Below are 8,658 nucleotides of genomic sequence, written 5' to 3'. Positions count from 1 at the left end.
TTCCTGCAACTAAAACAAGCCTTCATCAACAACGGTTACTCCAATCCACTCTTCGACAATATTCTGAGCCTCTATATCGCAACAATTTCAGCCAGAAACAGGAGACCCAACGAGCGACGCAAGAAACTCCGAACTTCAACAAGTCCATAATGTTTACTATTAAAATCAATATTCATCTGCATACGAAACTGATGAACGAGTCCCAAAGCATATGATTAGAAAAAGAAGTTCTATACAAAACTGGAATCATTTTTAACCAAACATTTCTAATAAAATCTTGTAAATAAAATTAAAAAAGAAAATTTAGCGTACACTCATAGAAATGAGTGAGACATTGTCCTAATAGCGATGTACTTTTGTTTTTTTCTGGGTAATTCTGGCCCAGTTTGGCCCGGCAGAGAAGTGCATCAGTATAATGTCCCCTCCCTGATGGTGCGTTTGCACCATCGCACCATCCTTCACTCCTCCTCTTCCTCTGGCTCCTCCTCGGCAGGAGCATCCCGCTGCAGTTCCACGGTCTCCTCCAACAAGGAGTTGTAGAACTCCTCGATGGCCTCCTCGGAAGGTGGTTCGGACTCCCCTGGTTCACCTGCGATCAGTTAACCGTCAATAACATGAATAAAATTCAATTAACCGTCAATAACATTAATAAAATGACATGCAAACTCCTCGATGGCCTCCTTGGAAGGTGGCTCGGATTCCCCTGGTTCACCTGCGATCAGTTAACCGTCAATTACATGAATAAAATGACATACAAACTCCTCGATGGCCTCCTCGGAAGGCGGCTCGGACCCCCCTGTTACACCTGCGATCAATTAACCGTCAATAACATGAAAAAAAATGACATACAAACTCCTCGATGGCTTCCTCAGAAGGTGGCTTGGACTCCCCTGGTTCACTTACGATCAGTTAACCGTCAATAACATGAATAAAATGACATGCAAACTCCTCGATGGCCTCCTCGGAAGGTACGCCAGTCACCGTTGACTCACCTGCAATTAGTTAGTTACCGATAACATCATAAAAAACCTGTATAGATTAAACTCGAAACGGTGGCAGGACCGCCATCTCAAAAGCATCTACCATCAATGTGGCCACCAAAGTAATGCATGCCCGTGACGACGAACGCGTTAGTTTTGGGCGAATATCAAGGCCATACTGATGCATCACCCTCGACGGCTACGTATGCTTTGCTCGCCAGCGACACCAAGAAATGAACTGAGCTTCAGAAGGCTCGAACCAACGACCAGCTCCACCCACTACCACTGCACTACAACAACAGAATTTCACCAAACATGTTTTTGTCAGGGTGGTAAAGGTATATTTTTATTCCCTGAAAGTTATTATTTATTTAGTTAGTTATTTAGTCGTCGAAGCTATCAACAACCAATTATTGGCATTTTGACCAATCACGAAGCGACAAGAATTCAAAACAACCAATCAGTGCACGGGCAAAGATACCAGACGCTGCGACTTCCTCTCACCGACCTGGAAAATCTTTTCGAATATTACAAATATTTTATTCCTAAATGGATGACGGCAAAACTTTAAATGGTCAACCGAGTAGCAGCATCTGGAAAGCAACCTTAGAGGGTTTAGTTTAACGCTACTGTCAATTCGTGTTGTTAGTTTAGGTTAGGTTAGGTTATGTTAGGTTAAGTTATAATAATATCAATTCTAATATCTGTAGGAATAGCCTATAAATTTTATACGTGAAATGTGCACATATGTGGAAACGCCAGCGGCAAAACAATTGGTCTGGAAACGGACAAATTAATGTTTATCCGCCATGTAAAAATAAATCTTATTTAAAAACTAGTATACATTTTACTGGAAATATGAAGGCTTTCAAAAAATAAAATAGAACAAAAAAAACCCTTGACAATATTCACACAATATTATCAGCAAATAAACATTTTTTGAGAAATAGTTGATTTAAACATTATCATAATATGGAAAAATTCACTATATAAAACAGGGCGAAGGTTACGACATGAAAAAAAACATTACACAATAAAGGGCGCAAATTGCAATCGAAATCGGACATGAGCAATATATATACATATAATATATATAGATAGTAAATTATAAAAAATATATAGCCAATAATTACGTGCCAAAAATAATATTGAGGTATATAATCATATACCTTTTGTGTATCAAACCTTAAGTATAGGGGAAATATTGATCTATTTAGAACTTAGAACGGCACTGAAAAGAAAACTTAAAAAAAAATTGAAAAACTGTTCAGTAGTGGCTGAGACGAAGACCTTACATCTTCTTACGGTTTTAAATATGTAAATAATTATAATGAACAATATAAATCGAGGGTTCAAACCTGAGACAGAAAAGAATTTCAATCTCGTGAAGCGAAATTCGGGCGCCAGGTTAAATGGGACTAATTTGAAGGAAATTAAATTTGACGTTAACTGGACAGAAAAACGGAGCTCCAGCAGTGTGGGACTGCTACACACTGCTTCAATTTACTTATTGGCCACATACAGTATTATAATTTTATTCTTAAAGAATATTTAGTACCAAAATAACCAGGAACCGACTTGGAATGTTGCATTTTTTAAGTGAAGTTAGACTTTGTTTACATCGCTGTTCTGAATTTGATTTACGATTAATTTATGGAAGACCATATTGCGGGAGGCATTAAATTTTGGCCACGAAGGTTGAAATATTTTTTTTTGTATTGTATTATAGCTATTCAGGCGGCAAAGATTAGATCGTTGCTATAAAATCCACCCCCACATGCAGGCTACTTTGATGCATATCATAACAATACGATAGTTAAACTCATGTTCTGCACATGACTCACCCATCATGTTCTGAACACGACNGACTCACCCATCATGTTCTGCACATGACTCACCCATCATGTTCTGCACATGACTCACCCATCATGTTCTGCACATGACTCACCCATCATGTTCTGCACATGACCCACCATCATGTTCCTGAGCTTGACGCTGCACTTGATGTAGTCGCCGAAAGTTCCGTTGCCGTCCTTGTCGCCGTAGCGCAGCATGAGCGCGTCGCAAATGTGCTTGTTGAGATTGTAGCCCGCGCTCGCCAGCACTGCGGAGCTCAGGACAACTTAGAGGATCCGTCCTTGTCGGGGAGCTGGAAGCAGTTCTGGGGGGAGGGGGGTTATTAGAAGAAACAGAGATTATTACAAACTATATAAGTTGTTATTCTATTCTCTTCTCTGATCAATAGTCAAAATCTTGGATCTTCTCACGCTTCCATAAATTTTGCCCACATCAAACAGTGTCACAAGATTGTCACTGTTCTCCTCAAGGAAGCGAAAAAGATCGCGAGTCCTTGGCTGTTAACGTTTTCCCCTTAAAAGTGTTCAACAAAGTCGACCACACTCTCTTCCTTACTATTATTGCGATCTACGACCTCCTTCATTGCATATCTGTAATTCGGTAGCTATTTATATGCTTTATCCTTTGCATCAAATACCGATCTCTCTTCAGGGCAGTCCAGAAGGGAGTCCCGAAAACTTGGCTGTATCTATCCCTTGAGCCCCGGAAATACGCTATGATTGACTGCTTTTTAGTGGTGAAATCGCATAATAGTCTGATTGACGTATCATTTTGTTACAGCCCTCATGCCTCACGCTGCAGAGGAGGTAAATCATCCGTCTCGCTTTTCACGACATGATGCTTCACGCTACCAGGCACGTGGTCTTCCTTTGTCCACCTTTCCCAGCGCGTGCATGACCATCGAAATAAAAAGCTACAACCCACACCCAGAGTGCTGATACCAACATGGATGAACTCACCATCCAGGTGGGGATGTCGGTCCAGAGTCGGATGAACTCGCGCAAGCCAAGTTTGCCGGAGCGGTCGACGTCCATCATGGAGATCATGGAGCGGCAGATGTCCTTACTGAAGCTTTCGAACTCGAACTCTGCGGGGTCAGGGTTGAGTTGGAATTCAAAATCAGGTTGAAGTTATAACTGGACTGTTGGCAGTGCAGCAATGCCATGCTCTCAACATACGATTTGCTTCCTAAGTTTTTTATTACTACGTTTTTCTTAGCTCGCTTTCGTGTCTGTCTGTCTGTGATGATCAAATCTTGCAATCGATATTTCACCAACTTTCCCACTAGCTAGCGTTTTGAAACTTTTAGGGAAGCTCAGCTCCCGATAACAATACAGTTATCAATAATTTGTTGCACGTTTCCAGGCGTATATACTATATATAGTTTATATTACCCAACTCCCCAATACCGTCCCCAATGTCATGCACCACCCAACTCCCCAATACCGTCCCCAATGTCATGCACAACCCAACTCCCCAATACCGTCCCCAATGTCATGCACCACCCAACTCCCCAATACCGTCAAGCATCTTCTGCTTGAGTGCCCGGCAGTACCCAGGCTACGGGCAGGCATAACATACGTCGCACAGCTGAGGTCCGAGCCCGGCACGGGTGGTGGCTTTTATGCGCAGGTTAAGTTTCCTGGCGTGACCTGGACTCGGGGAACATCAACAACAACAGCGAAATTCGAAAACATTTGCGAATAAACAAGCTTAGGATAGTTGTGCCGGACATTAGATTTATGATTGATTCAACAAAAGTCTAATTGGCGATCATCATAAGTGATGATGTCAGTGAATTATTACGATTCGTTTTTGGAAAGAAGAGGATAGAAAGGATTTGGATAGAAGAGGATTTGCGAGAAGAGGATTTGCTTCACGTTTTTGCTTATTAGTGAATGAATCCCAAGAATCTCGTTCTCTGGAAAGTTCTCACTAAAATAGACGGGTATGTTCGGACTGCAATAGAAATCAAAATTGCACTAATGAACCAATTCCTTACAATAGATGCAAATAAATAAATAAACATATAGATTATTAGAGATAAAATAGCCAATAATGAACACATTTAACGCACTTAATTAAAGAAACATACTGTGATGATCGCATCTCATCTCATTGTTTTTCAGTAGAATCTTACTCGAGTGTCTAATTAATCATACATATTTCATGAGAAGCGAGCAGCAGTATCCAAGAAATAAATATGTAACAAAATATGTAACGTATTTTATTGATTATAGTTCTAAAGCCTCAGTACTTCTTCGTTAATTCTGGGCTGGGTCTGGCAAAATTGATACCTATAATAAGCTGGTCCGTCCTCACCCCGGTCTACTCCTATACTGTCAGTAGCCCCATGCAGGACAAGTAGAATAGTCTATTAGCCAGCCATGGATCATCTAATAAAACTGGTGACCAGACCTTGGGACTCCAGACCTTGGGACTCCTAAACATTATTTTTATTAGACACAGTGCAGGATGTATACTCCGTCGTAGTATGGAAAGTCTTCAACATACGAGCGATAAGTACATGAAGACAGGGATTGCATTTTAGAAGGTACGAAATTGAGAATTGGATATGAAATTTGGTAAGCTTGGACCAATGTTGGTGCTTTTCCGTCGAGCCCGCAGAGAGCGTACTTGCCTATCAATGTTGATTGTGCTGAGGTTCTCAAGAGTATAATATTTACGTCAGAGGTACGCAATGAACATCTAGGTCGTCAATACTTTTTCTTAGCCTCGTGATATTCAGGCTGTTCGTTTCCGTTATCGGTTTAGGTTCTCGATGTGTTGTAGCCGTCGCCGGTACTGTCAGGTCCACGTCGGATTACCGGGTGCCGCTGCTTCGGTGTGTTGCATTTGTATGTTAAAGTCAGCGTACGAAGTTTTATCCTCAGACTAGTCGCAAAAATCTGAAATATCGGAAGAGTCTCTGTCAATATGTCGATGCTGTACTTGGCTTTTAGTGATCTGTGCCGAATCCCCTTTGGCGACAGAAGCAGGCGAAATGAGTTTCAAGTAATATGCACTCATTTTTATTCGCGTTGAGTCGTCAGTTCACGTTAAGATGTTTTGTTGAACATTTGTTCCTTTCGTAACTTGCTTGGCTACGCATCTAACATTTTTGCTGGATTTATTTATAAGCTTGGCTATATTGTTAACCTAAAAGATTCTTACTTGCTCCCAAGCAGTGGCTGGAGGAGGTCGTCATGGAGGTCGTACTCGCATTCAAGGCCCCGCAGCTGAAGTTCGACGTCCCCCACGCGACGCGTCACAATTTCTGCCCACTGCGTCGCCCTCAGGTCGGTGGCATCGAAGAAATCCCTGCAAGCTCACGATCTGCGGTGCGTAAATAGGCTTAGTCAGAATTTAAAATAAGTGGGAGTAATGGCTATCACATACTCGATAAAAAATTGGTTTAGGAATTTCTGCTCAAACCTATTGGGACAAATTTTAATGGCTTCAAAGTAAGTGATATTTCTTTCCAGCTTATTGTCGAAAGCTATTTTGAAACAATTCAAAATAACAAATTTAAATTTCTTTTAACTTATAGCTAAATTTATTAGGAATATCCTATGCCACAATTAATTTTGTCGGCGATTGCGTGTGTTTGTGGAGCACGCGTCGGGGTTTCATCAAGTGTCGAGTTTTGCCATCGATGAAATTGTTCATAGTAAAATCAATCTTAAATCATTATCTATTCAACGGTATTCAACCATTCTTCTTAACAGATTCAACATCCTCTCTGATTCTGACTCGCTAAAGATTCAACACCCATTGAATCTGCTGAGCCCTAGCAGATTCGCCAGTAAACAACACCAACATTACTGATTGTCCAAATTTCGTTCTCAGCGCGTTTGGCGAGGGCGGCTTGCTCGACATTCTTTGGCGGCGCCAGCAAGTTCTGTACGTCGTGGATAAGCTCCAGTTTTATGTCTTCAAGTTCAGACTGGGGAAAACAGTAAAACCTTCCGGATTTTTCTACAAGTTCCATAAGTTCAATTTTTAATTCATTCAAAGCTATCGCTTCTGATAAGTATTCAAAATATGGAAGGCCTTGTTCCGCAGATATTTGACAGCACGCAGCTTATTCAGCAGTCCTGAGGCAACGCTCGGAATTTTTTGTTTTTCAGGTTCCAAAAGACGACAATCAAGCAGTATGAAAAACGAAAAAATATTTAGATTGTACGCATTTTTAATATTTTCTAAATCAAATGCACTAAATGAAAATCTCCTTTTCCATACCTTATTCGAGTAAGGGCCTCCGCGCCGGCGCTCCATGCCTGTAGGTTTCATTGCATGGCTTGTCTTCACATTCCAGGTTCAAAACGAACCGCATGATCTTGGGACCCAGGGACATGACACCGACAATATTGCAGTGAATTGTATCTCCTTCATTAAGCGGACCGACTCCTGATGCAGACGACATAAAGTCAACAACGGCCCCTGTAGCGGCCATTTTTTAAACCTGTTGAGGGGAAAATGATTTAAAACAAAGGAAGTCAAGGGCAGTATTTAGAGCAATTGAATATAATTATTTTTTATAATTCATGACTTCTTAAAGTGATGTACAGAGCGAAAATACCTTATTCCATGAACTGGGAAGATCGTTCGTAGTTCAGGCTCTCTCTACTCTGTAGTGCCGGGAATCCAGTTATTGATCTTAGGCTGACTCAAGCTCCCTTGCTTCTGCTAACACTCATATATTGGAGTCAGTCAAAATATCAGATCTTCTTATAAGTTCAGCAAAATTCCGTTTTTAAAGAGAATCAATTATATTTCCAAAGGTCTAAGAAAATGAAACATTATTTAATGTATTTGATTATATTGAAATAATTGCTTATTATTTTCTGGAATGTGTTAATACTGACTAACTAAAAAGATTTAAATTGAAAAACCATTATCATCTACGTTTTAAAAAAGTACTCAATTCTCATAATAATCTATGCGAGAAATCTTATTCAGCTAAAACATCTTAAAATATTCACTAAGTTTTGAAAACATCCTCCGTCAAAGCGCTAATAGAAAATTTTTTTTGAAAATTCTTTATAAATCACGTAAACTAAATATTTGATGATATCGCTAAACGAACATTAATTGCTAATTTTTGCCACGTTACCGTAGAAACAGAAGATCTTTTAGTGAAAGTCTTAAATTGAAAGCTGTTTACTGTGCACAATTTGTAGTGGTGTTCCATCAATGGCAAAAATGCAAATAAATAAAGAGGGCTGTGATAGAGTCTAGGTTCAAGATTCGAAGCTTTTTAAAGAAATACATAAAAGAACGAATTACGAAAACGTATTTATCCAACTCTTCCCGATACAGCCTACCATCTCCCCTAAACGGTATAAGAGTTCTTGGTAAAGTCGAAACTCGGAAAACCAATCACAAAAAACGAAAATCTAAATATTTTAGTTAACCTCCTATGAGCATTAACATCAATAACTAAATATAAATAATATGCGTTTGAATGTGTACAATGAATATACATATACATGTACAATGAATTTCTAATTTTATTTCCAAATATTAAAGAAAATTAATTTTTAATTTTTTCAATATGAAAAAATTTAAAATTTCAAAATTTTTTGATCTGTCAATTTATTCATGCGTTGTCTCCAAATTTACGCAAGTGTGCAAAATTTCAGATCGATTGGAGGGGTAGAAGTGTGTCACATGGATTATAAGATTTATAGCATACAGACAAACAAACAAACAAACAACAAGAAGTGAAGTTAAAGAGAAGTGTTGTAAAAAGGCGAAAAATCACAAGAGCCTGATGAGTAATGAAGTGGCACCATCATCCTTAAAGATCTGAATGCAG

General features: G+C 39.6%; 2 long non-coding RNA genes across 2 annotated transcripts; both read right to left on the bottom strand.

Moving 5' to 3' along the window:
- Positions 1-347: 347 nt before the first annotated feature.
- Positions 348-3,919, bottom strand: LOC108676225. The gene is made up of 3 exons (XR_001931168.2): positions 3,797-3,919; positions 2,954-3,141; positions 348-589 (listed from the first exon to the last, which is right to left on the bottom strand). It is a non-coding gene; the product is annotated as an uncharacterized LOC108676225 (long non-coding RNA).
- A 2,092-nt stretch (positions 3,920-6,011) lies between these two features.
- LOC108676224 lies at positions 6,012-8,323 on the bottom strand. The gene is made up of 3 exons (XR_001931167.2): positions 7,420-8,323; positions 7,080-7,302; positions 6,012-6,173 (listed from the first exon to the last, which is right to left on the bottom strand). It is a non-coding gene; the product is annotated as an uncharacterized LOC108676224 (long non-coding RNA).
- Between the last annotated feature and the right edge of the window lie 335 nt (positions 8,324-8,658).

This window comes from Hyalella azteca, unplaced genomic scaffold (assembly GCF_000764305.2).
Source record: "Hyalella azteca isolate HAZT.00-mixed unplaced genomic scaffold, Hazt_2.0.2 contig4571, whole genome shotgun sequence".
NCBI lineage: Eukaryota > Metazoa > Arthropoda > Malacostraca > Amphipoda > Hyalellidae > Hyalella > Hyalella azteca.
This window is presented reverse-complemented; position numbering and strand designations above follow the sequence as displayed.